This window comes from Chiloscyllium plagiosum, chromosome 12 (assembly GCF_004010195.1).
Source record: "Chiloscyllium plagiosum isolate BGI_BamShark_2017 chromosome 12, ASM401019v2, whole genome shotgun sequence".
NCBI classification, from domain to species: Eukaryota; Metazoa; Chordata; class Chondrichthyes; order Orectolobiformes; family Hemiscylliidae; genus Chiloscyllium; species Chiloscyllium plagiosum.
Genome location: NC_057721.1, coordinates 79,777,336 through 79,787,857, shown reverse-complemented (window position 1 = coordinate 79,787,857; position 10,522 = coordinate 79,777,336).

Genomic DNA, 10,522 nt, shown 5'->3' with positions numbered 1-10,522 from the left:
GGATTGCATTTTTGCAAGAGGTAGGGTGGGAAGAGGTGTCATCCAGGTAGCTGTGGGAGTCGGTGGGTTTGTAAAGAATGTCAGTGTCAAGTCGGTCGTCATTAATGGAGATGGAGAGGTCCAGGAAGGGGAGGGAGGTGTCAGAGATGGTCCAGGTAAATTTAAGGTCAGGGTGGAATGTGTTGGTGAAGTTGATGAATTGCTCAACCTCCTGGCGGGAGCACGAGGTGGCGCCAATGCAGTCATCAATGTAGCGGAGGAAGAGGTGGGGAGTGGTGCCGGTGTAATTACGGAATATGGACTGTTCTACGTAGCTAACAAAGAGACAGGCATAGCTGGGGCCCATATGGGTGCCCATGGCTACCCCTTTGGTCTGGAGGAAGTGGGAGGATTCGAAGGAGAAATTGTTAAGGGAGAGGACCAGTTACAATTCTAAAGGGGTAGTAGGACCAGAGGGACCAGGGTGTATATGTGCACTGATCATTAAAGGTGGTAAGATACTTAGAGAGAGTAATTATTAAAGCACACAGTGTTCTCAAATACAGAATATTAATTGGAGCATAGAGTACAAAGGCAAGGAGGCGATGTTGAACTTGTACAATTCACTAATTAGATCATAGCTTGAGTATTGTGTGTACCACATGACACAAATGTTGTGAATGCATTGGTCGGGCTGAAGCAATTTACAAGAATGGTCCCAGGAATGAGAAACTTTAGTTCTGATGATAGGTTGAAGGAATTGGGACTGTTCTCCTTGGAGAGAAAAAGGCTGAGAGGAGATTTCAAAATCATGAGTGGGGCCTGTACAGAGGAGATAGGGAGAAGCTGTTCCCCTTCATAAAAGAATGAGAGGGCCGAGATTTAATATGATGTGGAAACGAAGCAAGGGTGATATGAGAAAATAACACTTCCACCCAGCGAGGAGTTGAGGTATGAAATGCATTGGTTGGAAAGGTGATGAAGACAGGTTCAGTTGAGGCATGGAAAAGAGCATTGGACAATTATTTGGGTAGAAATGATGGGTAAGGGTATGTGATAAAGCATGGCACTAGGTCATGATGCTCGTTTAAAGAGCTAGCACAGGCACGATGGGCCGACTGACCTCCTTCTGCACCATAACGATTCTGTTGTTCTGCGAAGGACAGGCCAAACATATTTACTCTCTAGCATAAGATTCTACGAATACCAAGCTCACTTCATGGTCCTGGTCAATGTCCATCTTTGTGCTTTTGAATTCCATATTGTTCCCTTTGTCAGGCTCCAGCAAATGGAAATGCAGACACAGAAACCCCATACAGTTAGCAGTGAACCCTTTCAGTCCTCAATAAAACCTGCCTTATGATTTAAAGTCCCATTAACATTATTCCTTCAACTCAGTATCAGGTTAAGTGTATTGATTTTTTTTTTCTCTCTGCTCTGGGTTACGTTTCATAGCAAAGGCAACACCTGCCATTACATTCTGAAACACACCAGGAATCAAAATTAAATAACAGCACTAAAAAAAAGGTCAATATTTAATTTACAATCTCACTGCTTCTGTTGTTCATACAGGTTCAATAAGTGGAACACAACAATTAAACACGGCGAAAACATAAACACTATGTTCTTCGGAATCAGGTATAAAATTTCATTGCAAATAGCTCTGACGGGTGTTGAGCAAGAGGCTGAATTTTATTGCCACTTTGTTCCGCAGTATGCTCTCCCAAGAGTTTTGTCATCGATCGGCACTTGGAACTTTTCTCTTCACTCCCCCCCATCTCTCTCCAATATAAAACAGGCTTTCATCTATAACTGCGCTGTGTCAGTTGGAATGATCAGAAGCTGTCAAACCAGCCCTGACCATTATAGCCATATATCATGCCAACAGTGCGTTTATGTGCAGTAATGATATTAATACATTCTCCAGGTTAAATTACTTTCTGTACATTTTAACTAATGACTTTCTATTAAGTTAGATGAAGCACTCACATTGAAAGGTTACACTGATGACAAGAAATTATGCCCACTTTGCTTCCAGAAATATTAATGGCAATTGAAAAAAAAACATAGAGACACACACCTGGAGAGTGGTATTAAACTTACACTGACATCTATTTGTGTCCCAGGCCAAGCTCAATGGAAAGCAATCATTTCTTTGAACTAAAATGGCAGATCGAGTTCAATATGGATAAATGTGAGGTATTGCATTTTGGTACAACAAAGAGGGATAGGCCTTTTTACCATTAATGATAGGGCCTTGTGTAGTGTTGTAGAATAGAGGGAGCTTGGGATACGGGTACATAACTCTTTGAAGTTTGTGTCACGTATGTACAGGGTGGTTTAAAACACATTTGCCACACTCCCCTTCATTGTTCAGTCCTTTGGGTAAAGGAGTTGGGATGTCATGTTGAGGTTGTACAGGACTCTTCTGGAATATTGTGCCCAGTTACAGGAAGGACATTATTAAGCTGGAGAGAGTTCAGAAGAGATTTACCAGGATGTTGCCGGGTATGGAGGGTTTGAGTTATAAAGAAAGGCTGGATAGGCTGGGACTTTTCTCATTGGAGGTTGAGACACAACATTACAGAAGTTAATAAAATAATGAGAGGAATATATAGAGTTGATGGTAGTTGTCTTTTCCTCAGGATGGGGAGATTCAAGACCGGGAGAGGAGAGAGGTTTAAAAAGACGTGAGGAGCAATTTTTTTTTACACAGAGGGTGTTTTGCGTGTGGAATCAACTTTCTGAGGAAGTGGTGGATGTGGGTACAATTACAATGTTTAAAAGACATTTGGATGGATACATGAGTAGGAAAGCTTTGGAGTAGGCTGGTGGGACTAGTTTAGTTTGCGATTATGTTTGGCATGGACTGTTTGGACTGAAGGATCTGGTTCTGTGCTGTGTGACACTACGAATCTATAAAAGATCATTCATTCATGTCCCACTCCAGATCAAAGTCTATGTTGGCTCTTCCTACATACAATAGTGGCCAGACCATCAACTCAAGCATCCTCCATGAAGTTGTATTGACCAACATTGAGCCTCGGCTCCTGAGGAACCAACTCTGATGCATGGACCACTGGGTCCTGGTGCCTGAACTCTGCCTCCCACCGTATTAGTATATGATCAAGCACAGACACATTAGACACCATTGGGAGACGAGTGTGCTGACTGTTTGGTATGAGACCTCCTGATCTCTCAAGGCACAAACCAGTTGGAGGATCAATTACTCCACTGCATTGTGGGAAGGTGTCACTGGAGGAAGAAGAAGGAAGCCAGGCTGGGGTCAGAAATTCCATCTCCCCTTCACTGGAATCTGCCTGGACTGCAGAATAAACTGTGGGGTCTAGAACTGGGCCTTTCAGTCACCCCTGAAGACTAATCCAGCCTGACGGAGATCATCCGTAATTTTTGAGAGACAACTGCTGTCATTAATATACTCCTCGGATGCGGCCTGAACTGCTGTGCTCTTCCAGCACCACTAATCCAGAATCTGGTTTCCAGCATCTGCAGTCATTGTTTTTACCACTTCCATCAATATGCATATGAACTCAAGGAGCAAGAGGAGGCCTTTCAAAGCCTTGAGCCATTTAATAAAAGCATGGCAGCCTGATTGAATATTAATTTGATACTTCTGATACCCCTGATAACCATTCGACCCCTTGCTTAGTATGAATCTATCTACCCCTGTCATAAAATGTGTCAAGTGCTCTGTCTGCTTTCACGAAAAGAGCTTCAAAGTCTCACCACCTTCTGAAAAGAATTTGTCATCTCTGTCTTAAACAGGTGCCCCCTCATTTTTAAATGGTGATCCTCTAGTTCTAGATTCTCCCACAAGAGGAAACATTCTCTTCACATCTTACTCTATCAAGATCCACTTAAGATTTTATATGTTTCAATCAAGTTGGCTCTTCCTCCTCTAAACTCTGGTGGATTTTAGATTAGATTGTCTGAACTTTTTTTCGAAGACAACACACGTTGCAGGTATGAGTCTGATAAACCGTTTTTGATCTGTTTCCAATGTGTTTCCATCCTTCCTGAAATAATCTGACCAATAAAGTCCACAATACTCCAACGGCAGTCTCACCAGTGCCCTCGGTAGGTCTAAAAATGTACTAAAGTTTCTCAGGGGCTGTCTTTCAGGAGACAAATGGACCGACCAAGAGAGTGTTTGATGGGGACAGTGTGGAGGGAGAGTTACTTTTTAATTAACCTCACGTTGTACCTGGCCCTGGCCTGGAAGTATTTGGTTGGGAGTGTAGAGATTTGAATATTCTGCACCTAACTGGAGGGATATGGGCCGGGTGCTGGCAGGTGGGACTAGATTGGGTTGGGATATCTGGTCGGCATGGATGGGTTGGACCGAAGGGTCTGTTTCCACGCTGTACATCTCGATGACTCTATAAGCCTGTCCTGTCTATGTCCTGCAAGTGATTTGTGGGGACAGTGTATAGGGAGCTTTACTCTGTAGGTATCCCCATGCTATTCCTGTCTGGGAGTGTTTGATGCAGACAGAGTAGAGGGAGCTTTATTTTGTATTTAACCCCAAATTGTACCAGTCTTGGGAGCGTTTGATGGGGACAGTGTTGAGGGAACTTTACTCTGCTTCCAACACTTGTGCTGTTCCTGTCGTGGATGTATTTGATGGGAATATTTTTGTGGGAGCGTTACTTTCAGTTTAAAAGGGTAGAGAGAGATTTACACTGAATCAAATCTTGTGTTGTACCCCTCATGACAGAGTTGGATGGGAACGTTGTAGAGGCAGATTTCATTTTAAAAGGATCAAGGTATGCTTACTCTGTATCTAACCATGGGGACAGTGTACAGGGAGCTTTACTCTGTATCTGACCCTGTGCTGTCCCTGTCCTGGCAGTGTTTGATGGGGATGGTGTAGAGGGAGCTTTACTCTGTATCTGACCCTGTGCTGTCCCTGTCCTGACAGTGTTTGATGGGGATGGTGTAGAGGGAGCTTTACTCTATTTCTGACCCTGTGCTGTCCCTGTCCTGGGAGTGTTTGATGGAGATGGTGTAGAGGGAGCTTTACTCTATTTCTGACCCTGTGCTGTCCCTGTCCTGGGAGTATTTGATAGGGATGGTGTAGAGGAAGCTTTACTCTGCATCTGATACTGTGCTATCCCTACTCTAGAGTATATAATGGGACACAGTAAGAAAGGCCTCACAGCAAAAGAGATTAAAGGTGTAAAATATGCATATATATTAGATTACTTACAGCGTGGACACAGGCCCTTCGACCCAACAAGTCCACACCGACCCGCTGAAGAGCAACTCACCTAGACCCACTCCCCTACACTTACCCCTTCACCAAACACTACGGGCAATTTAGCATGGCCAATTCATCTAACCTGCACATCTATGGACTGTGGGAGGAAACCGGAGCACCCGGAGGAAACCCACGCAGGCACAGGGAGAACGTGCAAACTCCAGACAGACAGTCACCCGAGGCTGGGATCGAACCCAGGTCTCTGGCACTGTGAGGCAGCAGTACTAACCACTGTGCCACCGTGCCACCCTTACATTTATCTTTGGGGTTTTTGATATTTAAAAGACAGGCAGATGACATAAGTCAATTGTTTGTAAAGAAAGGGTCAAAAAGTCAGTTGGAACAGAAACTTAAGTGTCTTCCGCATCAGTTTGAAGACAGTATGTGACTGCAGTCAAGTGCGTGGGAGAACTGCTGTATTCATGAATGAATGTTTACATTACTGACTGTACATCAGACTAGGAAGCCATTAGTTTATTTTAACTTCAGACAGAAGGTTCATTGTCTCAGTTCAGAAAAACTAGGGAGATTATTCCAGATGAAGAACAGTTTCTCCCAGCGGAGGAATGCAGCTTTTCATTCAGGGGAACTCATCACCTGAACCAACACGTTTCAGTTTGTGGAGCTTCTGAACCAGGAGAGTTTGGATGGAAACCCTCAAGTGGTAAGAACTGAGAAGATTTTGGCCATCAGGATCGAGAAAGGTTTATATCAGAGGATTCGGAGAGGAATTGTAAAACTGTTCCCACAGTCCAAGGAAAAGAAACTTGGAGGAGTCAGTTAAATAAAAACTGAAAGAGGGGAGTGAAATTTGTCTGGAATTGCTTAAAGGACAGGGTACGTTGGTGGCTCAGTGATTAACACTGCTGCCTCTCAGCACTCAGGACCCCTCGAGTGATTGGGTAGAGTTTGTACATTCTCCCTGTGTCTGTATGGGGCTTTCTCCCGATGCTCCAGTTTCCTCCGACAGTCCAAAGAATTGCAGGCTAGGTGGTTTGGCCGTGCTAAATTGCTCATGGCGTCCAGGGATGTTTGGGTTAGCCAAGGGAAATGCAGGGTTATAGGCATACGGTGTAGGCTCGGTCTGGGTAGGATGCTGTTTGGACAGTCGGTATGGACTTGATGGGCCAAATGGCCTAATTCCACACTGGAGGGATTCTGTGAAAGTGTTAGAGAATAGTTTGAAAAATTGTCGAATTAAATTTGTTTTTCTCCTTTGTGCAATAAATTTATGTTCTGTTGTTAATGAAAATTTGCAATACCATGCAAATACGTTTCAGTGACTAACAATCATCACTGACGACCCCACCTTAGTAGGATGGACATCTAACAACAACGAGTCAAAATACAGAAGTGAGATAGAGGGCTTGGTGACATGATGCAACAATAACAACCTCTCTCTCCATGTCGGTAAAACTAAAGATCATTGGCTTCAGAAAGAACGGAGGAGAACACACCCACATCTACATCAACAGAGCAGAGGTTGAGAGAGGGGGAGCGAGTCAAGTTCCTTGGAGTGACAATAACCAACAACCTGTCTTCAACTTCCCATTTAGATGCATTAGTAAGGAAGGGCACAACGTCACCTCTTCTTCCTCAGGCAGCTCAGGAAATTCAGCATGTCCGTAAGGACCCTCACCAACCTCTACAGATGCACCTTTGAAAGCATACTGATCGGGTGCATAACGGCCTGGTACGGCAACTGCTTTGTCCAGGACAGTAAGAAACCTCAGAAGATTGTGTGCACAACCTAGACCATCATGGAAGCCAACCTTCCATCCATGGACTCCATTTACATGCTCGTTGTCAAAGGCTGCCAGCATCATCAAAGACCCCTCCCACCCCAGTAAGGCTCTCCCACAACCTCTTCCATCAGGCAGAAGATACAAGTTCAGGAACAGCTTCTTCCCTGCCGTTAATAGACTGATGAATAGACTCACTCGTCTCAAATAATGCTGATGTTGCTAACGTTGATCTCGCCTAGTGTACACCCTGTGCAAAGTAACCTATATGCCTCTGTCGATGTCTTTTTGATCTGCACATCCTTGCTTACTACGAACTGCTGTACCACTCGTAAACTAAGCTTTTCACTGTACATCGGTACACGTGACAATAAATCAATCCTTCATGTTAGCCCGAACCACAAAAGAATTAAACATGAGATCTATCAAGCCAGATTTAATTCTGGGGCCCGACTTGTCTAGTCCTGCCATCAGTTCGCATTGCATCTTAGTCAATGTTAAATCTGAGCAGCGCACCTAATGCTAACCCAGGCAACAGAAGAAAACAAACTGAATCAGTTCCAAAGTCCTAAATGATGAAATGAAATGCCAACCATGCTGTGATACAAACTAGAACATAGCAGTTCAGAGTTCAAGTCGTTGTGGTATTGAAATAATTTTGAAAGGAAAATCCACCGAGGATTTCATCTCCTGACCCGTTTGCCCCTCCACCCACATCCTCCTGGAAAGGTCATTCACGCGGTTGACGGGAGGAGGATGTGATCAGCTTGCCTTGCGATGCCACCCACAGTTGAGAAGGTGCCTAATCCTCACAGTGTCCAGACGGGAGGAAGGCTGGCTGTGGTACTAAATCAGAGCAGCAAGCAGGAGTCAGGCGGGGCGGGGGAAGCGACCCAATTGCCTGCAAAGTTGATGATCTTCTCACTTTTCTGCCCAGCGTGTGATTTATCCTGGATGGTTAAAAATAAAAGATTCATTTTGTTTTCAGGCAGTGTATTGACTGCGATCTCACAGAAAGCCATTAATTACCACCGGCTGCATTGATGAAGCTCTAAATGGCTAATAATTTGCATTATTAATACTTACTGCACGCAGCTGAATTTCACTAAGCTTTTATTGACTGTGTCAGTGTGTGTGTGTGTATGTGTGTGTGTCTTTCTCATTCCCCACTGTTTGACATCAACAATGCAACACTGCACAAGCTCAGGGTACATCGATGTGTCAAAATTGTGGGATACTGAGATCGGCAAGATGATTAACTCAGTCCCAGATATTCGGCTGGATAGAGGTCGAGCTGCGGGGTTCCTCTCCTTGCGTGTTCAAAATAGTTGTGCTGAGGAGCGAAACAGCCTGCATTCCTGTAACGCCTTTCCTGACCGCGAGAACTCTCAAAGTGCCTAACAGCCACTTCTGCAATTGAGCAAAGAGCTGGGCAATTTGGTCCCAGCTGACTCGGGTGAACGGTGAGGTGAAAATTACTGGGTTACCTGTTGTTTCAAAGTACTGCAGGATAAATATTGATGAGGATCTGAAAGCACAACCTAGGTAGTTCAGAAACAATTCAAAAAGTGGGTAATGATCTCCGAATTTCTACCAGTTTTAGAGGAATGAGTGGGGGATCTCACTGAAACTTACAATATTTTAACAGGACTATTCAGGGTAAACACAGGAAGATGTTCTGGATGACTGGGAAATCAGGAACCGGCGGGGGGGTCACAGTGTAAGAATATGGGGAAGGCCATTTCGGATTGAGATGCTTCACCCAGAGAGTGGGGAGCCTGTGGAATTCTCTGCCACAGAAAGCAGTTGAGGCTGAAATGTTGAATGTTTTCAAGGAGTTAGATATGAGGGCTAAAAGGATCAAAGGATATGGGGGAGAAAGCAGGGACAGGGCACTGAGTTGGATGATCAACCATGATCCTATTGAATAATGGAGCAGGTTGAAGGGCCGAGTGGTCTAATTCTGCCTTCTGTGTAACTCAGCGTATCTGACAGGATCTAAGGAGAGAGGCACAGGGTTAACCTTTCGGGTCTGGCACCCCTCTTCTTCAGAAATGAACGGTGTTGGGAAGTGGTTTTATTTATATTTTTGACAGAAGCAGAGACCCAGCACAAAAGACAAAGGAATTCTTAATGGTAAAGAAAGAGAAAAAGGGATGTAAAATTAATGTAAATTAAGGTATGAAAGGGAGGAATGAGGCCTGTCTGCTGAGACCAAGGTTTACAAAATACAAAGTAAACAAGTTGATGTGGAGGGGCAATTCTGGGGTTATTTTGAAGTTATTGAATTTAATAAGTCTGCAAAATGTCTAAGCATAAACTGAGGTGTTATTCCTTAATTTTGCTTTTGCCCAGAATATCGATTCTCCTGCTCCTCGGATGCTGCCTGGCCTGCTGCGTTTTTCCAGCACCACACTTTTCACCTCTGGTCTCCAGCATCTGCAGCCCTCCTTTCTCCTGCCTTAATTTTGTGTTGTGTTTCATCGGAACATTGAATTAGACCAACGATTGAAATAGCACAAGAGCAAGGCAGTGCTTTCTCCCCCATATCCTTTGATCCCTTTAGCCCTCATATCTAACTCCTTGAAAACATTCAACGTTTCAGCCTCAACTGCTTTCTGTGAAAAATGTGTTGCTGGAAAAGCGCAGCAGGGCAGGCAGCATCCGAGGAGCAGGAGAATCGACGTTTCGGGCATAAGCCTTCCTTCAGGAATGAGGAGAGTGTGCCGAGCGGGCTAAGATAAAAGGTAGGGAGGAGGGACTTGGGGGAGGGGCATTGGGAAAGCGATAGGTGGAAGGAGGTTAAGGTGAGGGTGTTAGGCCGGAGTGGGGGTGGGGGCGGAGAGGTCGGGAAGAAGATTGCAGGTTAGGAAGGCATTGCTGAGTCTGAGGGTTGGGACTGAGAAAAGGTGGGGGAAGGGGAAATGAGAAAGCTGGAGAAATCTGCATTCATCCCTTGTTGTTGGAGGGTTCCTAGGGGGAAGATGAGGTGCTCTTCCTCCAGGCATCGTGTTGCCATGGTCTGGCGATGGAGGAGGCTAAGGACCTGCATGTCCTTGGTGGAGTGGGAGGGGGAGTTGAAGTGTTGAGCCACAGGGCGGTTAGGTTGGTTGGTCCGGGTGTCCCAGAGGTGTTCTCTGAAATGCTCCGCAAGTAGGCGGCCTGTCTCCCCAATATAGAGGAGGCCACATCGGGTGCAGCGGATGCAGTAAATGATGTGTGTGGAGGTGCAGGTGAATTTGTGACAGATATGGAAGGATCCCTTGGGGCCTTGGAGGGAAGTAAGGGGGAAGTATGGGCACAAGTTTTGCATGGACTATCTTCACCATGGACATCCAGTCCCTGTACACCTCCATTCCCCATCACGAAGGACTCAAAGCCCTCTGCTTCTTCCTTTCCCGCCGTACGAACCAGTACCCTTCCACTGACACCCTCCTTCGACTGACTGAACTGGTCCTCACTCTGAACAACTTCTCTTTCCAATCCTCCCACTTCCTCCAAACCAAAGGAGTAGCCATGG